Raw genomic sequence first — 6,000 nt, forward strand, 5'->3', positions numbered from 1 at the left:
ATCTTTGCAAAGGTGTTCCATGTTTGGACTATCCTATATGTTAATATAAGGAAAAATGATGCTCTGTAGCTAGTTCTCTTTAAAAACCAGTGCTACTGATGAATATTAATAGTTTACATATGATAAATATTTTAATTGTACAGTTCAGTAAGTTTTGACAAATGTCTTTAATCGTGTATCCACAATCAAGCTGTATCTTGATTAGTATAACTAGTTTATCATTTCAAAAGTTCGCCTGTACCCCTTTGCAATTATTTACCTCTCTCACCTCTAGCCCTTGGCAGCTCATCTGATTTCTGTCACCATAGCTTTGCCTTTTCTAGAACATCATGTAAATGGAATTATACAGTATGTAGCCTTTTTTAAATTTCAAAATATTAAGGGAGTACAAATGATTTTGTTACATGGATATATTTTATAATGCTTAAGTTGGGGCTTTTAGTGTGCACATCACCTGAGTTAGTGTTCATTGTACCAAACAGGTAGGTTTTTACCCCTCCTTTCTTCTCCCTGCCCCCTTCTTGATTTCCAATGACTTTTACATCTCTTTGTGCCTGTGTGTGCCCATCAATTAGCTCCCAATTATTAGTGAGTACATGTCGTGTTTGTTTTTCCATTCCTGAGATACTTCATTTAGGATAATGGTCCCCAGTCCATCCAAGTTGATGCAAAAGACAGTATTTCATTCCTTTTTATGGCTGAGTAGTACTCCATGGTATATATACCACATTTTCATAATCCACTCATGAATTGATAGGCACTTAGGTTGATTCCACATCTGTGCAATTGCGAATTGTGCTGCAATAAACATTAGAGTGCCGGTATCTTTTTGATAAAATGACTTCTTTTCCTTTGGGTACATACCCAGTAATGGGATTTCTGGGTCAAATGGTAAGTCTACATTTATTTATTTCTTTGAGGAATCTGCATACTATTTTCCATAGAGGTTGTACTAATTTGCAGTCCCACCAATGGTGTATAAGTGTTCCTTTCACTTTGCATCTGTACCAGCGTGTATTATTTTTTGACTTTTTAATAATGGCCATTCTGACAGGGGTAAGGTGATATCTTATTGTGGTTTTAATTTGCATTTCCCTGATGATTAGTGATGTTGAGCATTTTTTCATGTTTGTTGGCCTTTTGTCTGTCTTCTTTTGAAAAACTTCTGTTTGTGTCTTTTGCCCACTTTTTAATGGGGTTGTTTGTTTTTTCTTGCTGAGTTGTTTGAATTCTTTGTAGATTCTGGATATTAGCTCTTTATTGGATGTATAGTTTACAAATATTTTCTCCCATTCTGTAGGTTGTCTATTTACTCTATTGATTATTTCCTTTGCTGTGCAGAAGCCTTTTAATTTAATCAAGTCCCATTTATTTATTTATTTTTGTTGTTGCTGTATTTGCCTTTGGGGTCTTAGTCACAAATTCTTTGCTTAGACCAATGTCTAGAAGAGTTTTTCCTACATTTTCTACTAGAATTTTTATGGTTTACATTTACATTGTATGCCTTACATTTAAGTCTTTTATCCATATTGAATTAATGTATATATATGGCGAGAGACAAGGGTCCTATTTCATTCTTTTGCACGTGGCTATCCAGTTTTCCCAGCACCATTTATTGAATAGGGCTTCCTTTTCGCAGAGTATGTTGTTGTCTGCTTTGTCAAAGATCAGTTGGTTGTAGGAAGGTTGTTTTATATCTGGGTTCTCTGTTCCGTTCTATTGGTCTAAGTCTCTGCTTTTATACCAGTACCATGCTGTTTTGGTTACTATAGCCTTGTAGTGTGTACCCTTTTGGGTCTGGCTTCTTTCACGTATCACAATCCATTTGAGAGTCATCTATTGCACGTATCAATAGTTGGTTCCTTTTTATTGCTGAGTAGTATGCCATTGTATGGCTATATCACAATCTGTCCCTTTCCATTTGATGCATATTTATGTTATTTCCAGTTGGGGCTATTATGAATAAAGGTATTATAAACACGACATTCATGTCTCTGTGTGGTCATATGTTTTTCTTGCATAAAGACTTAGGAGTAGAATTGCTGGTTGTAGGATAAATGTATGCTTAAGTTTATAACAAGCTGTCAAACTGTTTTTCTAAAGTAGCTGTACGATTTTGGACTCCCACTTCTACTCCCCTCTCCCCCAGCACTGTATAAGAGTTCTAGTTCTGCTAAATCCTCTCCAATACTTGGTGTTGCCAGTCTTTTTAATTTTAGTCATTTCAGTGGATGAACACGGATATCACATTGAGGTTTTAATTTATATTTCCCCATGACTAATGATATTGAGCATCTTTTCATGTGTTTATTGGCCCTTCACATATGTTCTTGGGTAAAGTGTCCATTCTCCAGGTAGATTTTTGGCCAAGATACATCAGGAGATCTTAGGAAGATTTGGGTTTTTTCATTTGCAAAGCCATCCAAGGCCCAGGGAGTTTAAGAATTCACCCCCATACCCTGGGTATAATTGGACTTCAGGAGAATTAAGGGATATCAGAGATGACACAGATTGGTTATTCCTTAGGCACAATGGTTCTTACCCTTTTGTGGAGAAGGAGGTCATAATACGTGAAAGCAACATATAGATACAAAATTTGGTGTATGATTTCAGAGAGGGTTTGGAGTCTTTAAAGGCCCACTGTGACCCCATGTTAAAAACTGCCTTCAAGGAAAGCATATATCCTGAGGCCAAAGAGCAGAGTGTTCAAAATGGACAGGACTCAGGTGGAAGGCATTCTTCCTCAGCAAAAGCCAGGCTCTCCTTGGACAACAGGGGCCGGAGCTGGGAGCATCCGGGTCTCTGTTTCAAGAGAGACAGGCACACATTTCCATCCTCGAGAGCTGAAGAGAGGTCCTTGGTGTTCTGCTCTAGGTGGCTTTGGGGGTAGGAAAGGCAGATGGGAGGGGGGATCAGTAACAGCTGGCCAGCTCACAAGAGGGAGGTTATCATGGAAAGGGAATGTAAATCAAGGCCTGGGTATGAGGAAGGAAGATGGCTTTGTTGCCAGATCATCTTGGGCAGAGAAAGGTGAAAATATTTCCAGTGTGAAACCTCCATCTAAAGCCCTTCATGCATTTTTGCCCACACCTGGGAAGCCTGTTCATTTGGAGAGAGCACATTGGATGCAAACACCAAAGTACCTGTACAAGGCAGACAGGACCAATGCTTGAGTTGAATCTCTGTCCTCCCTCTCTTCCTTCTCGCAGTTAGCAAGCACCATTTAGAAAGGGGGTGGGATGGCAGCCATGTTCCAGGAACATATCTGTAGCTTATTTGGTTTTTTTTTTCACCCAATAGATTTTTTTGGTCTTTGCAAGACAGCCCAAGAAAGACACACTCCTCCTCTTCCCTCTCAGAGCCTCTTAGACTTTACAGCCACCATAGGCAACTTTGCAGATATCTTTTCCAAAATTTAAGAATGGCAATTGGAGAGAACTCTAGCTGCTCTCATTTCATTTCCCATCTGAATTCATCTCTTTATTCTCCATACTGTCTCCAAAAAGAAAACAAAAACCAAAACTCATTTCTATCACTTTAGGTACCATCAAATGAACAACAGGGACTTGGTTAGGGCATTATTCAGTGTCTGGAGCGGTTCTCCTCTCAGGAAGCCTTCCTTGAAGCCCCCACCTGAAAATGATTGTTCCTTTAGCTGAGCTTCTAGAGCACTTTGTCCCTCAAACATGTTTACAGTAGAGGAGAACATAAGTGATTCTGTGTCTCATCTCCCTTGTGAACAATTTGAAGAGATTTTACATTTTATTCATCTTTATTTTCTGAGTTATTTAACCACAAATACCTTTAGCAATACTCCTTTTTGAAACTAAACAACATATTGAAAGTTATGTATATGAATAAAACCCAGCCACATGGGTACTTTTTGCTTACATAAGGTCAGGAAAAATAGATCCATGACAAAAGGAGTCTTTGGACAGATCTATTTTGGGTTAGTCACTAACATCCTAATCACCTAATCATCCTCTCCCATTAGTTATTGCCTCAGGAACAAAGGCAGAGAAATTTCTAGACAACTGCATTTGTTTTAACTGAGTAAGGAAAAAGGACAAAACAAAACAAAACAAAAAACAAAAGGGAGAGACTGCCAGAGCCCTGCTAAAATCCAGGCCCTGGTAAAGCTAAGGTTGTGCTGATCAAGCAAGAGCCCCTAATCTGCCCACAAAGGCCTCCAAGGTGAGTCAGCTGAAAGGGGCTAATCCCCAGAAGGGGCTGATTGCTAAAGCTTTACAGGCCACACAGCCACAGAACGCTGGAAAACAGGGGATAATGAAAGCTTAAAGGGATATTGTATAGAGAAAGGTCACAGAACCAACAAGGGAGGGTCTTGGCTATCTAAAAGGTCACCTTTGCCCCCTTGTGAGTTGTGGGTCCTTCGCACAGCTCAGCCTTAGGCAGGGCCCCAAAATAAGGATGATTTCAAGGATGTGGGTATTATTAAGAATTGTCAGCTGGCTTAGGGGCCCAGCTGTGGGGTGGGGCACGGAGGCGGGGTAACTAATACTTTAAGCAAGGCAATCAACACAATATTACTGATCCTGTAATAGTCAGTAAACCAGCTGGAACAAAGATTACACTGCAATAGTTGCTAGGGATGAGGAAGTAGGAGGCAGTGAGAAGAAACCGCATGGGTGCAGAGGAGGTGCTTAGTACGGGGTTAGCTGGCTCTGACATCAAAGAAACAGTATTCAAGGAGTGTGGGGTCCTCTTAGAAGGGAACTCTACAGGGAGGATCATTACTCCTTAGTTGTTTGACCTTGGATAGATCATTTAGGGCTTGACCTTTTGTTAAATTAGGAGGTTGCACTGAACTCCAGAGCCCTTTGGCTCTGGTTCTAGCCTCAGATTCCCTCAGGTGGCAAAGTTAAGCCCAAAAGTAGCGAAAGAGCCTTTTCTTGGGGCTGTTTGGTCAATTCCTATTCGTCAGTGGTTATTCAGGTCAGTAATCTTCCCCCTCTCCACCCCAGGGGCACTTTGGACTTTCACAGGGTTATTTTTGGTTGTCACAAAGATCGGGTGCACCTCCTGGGATTCAGTGAGCCAAATGGGGGAGTACAAGCCTGGATGCTTACTGTGCTCCCTCCACATCGGAGAGGTTTCCCTTGTCCCAACCAATATATGAAGTTCTTGCCAGTCATTTATGTAGATGATGAAGCTCTGCTTTATATGTAAACACAAATAATTTTTTCCACAGTTTTATGATACAGTGAGTTTTCCAGGTTAGTTTATCTGTGAATTTCATTTCAGGAGGGTAAATGAGGGGATTACAAAATATTTGTCATAAAAGAGGGGTGTTGAGTCAGATAAGGTTGAATATCGCTGCCAGAAATCCCCCAATAGCCAGCTCCACCCAGAGAGAAGCTGAGCAAGACATTCTTGTTTATACCAATAGACAGGAGGATACCCGAATTTATCTTTGTTAGAATTCTGCATTACCCTGCTACAAAATTATCTTATTTGCCCCAGTACTCACATCAGTTGAAGAAGTTAAAATCATTCTTTGTAGAGGGACTTCCTAGAGTTCACTTTGCCCAAAATTATATCTCCCTGACCATAGTACAAGAGATAGTCTTGTACTTCCTCCTAGTTCTCCCTTACCCTCTCACACTTAGTCTTTGTCATTTAAAACTGGAGTCCTTGCTCTCAGCAACAACTTCCTTAAAACAGGATGTTTAATATTTGCAGTTAGAGTATTGTAACACCTGGGGCCTAGCTGTTGGCTAAGAAGAGCTAGCAAGCTTCAGGTAAGAGGGAGACAGTGGAGATTTCCTCAAGGAAAGAGGTTCTTAGTCTGAGATCAATGCAGTATGTCAGCGCTAAGGTGGGATTTCCCTCCCTTTGCACAGTACGTGTTCCTGAAAATGTGTTTGAAGGTTGAACTATAAACTTACTTGTCAATATCACTGTAATTATGGGAGCTCTATTTACAAAGTTTTATACACACACACACACACACATATACACACACAGTATATTGCCTTA

The sequence above is a fragment of the Lemur catta genome, chromosome 10 (assembly GCF_020740605.2).
Source record: "Lemur catta isolate mLemCat1 chromosome 10, mLemCat1.pri, whole genome shotgun sequence".
Classification (NCBI taxonomy): Eukaryota; Metazoa; Chordata; class Mammalia; order Primates; family Lemuridae; genus Lemur; species Lemur catta.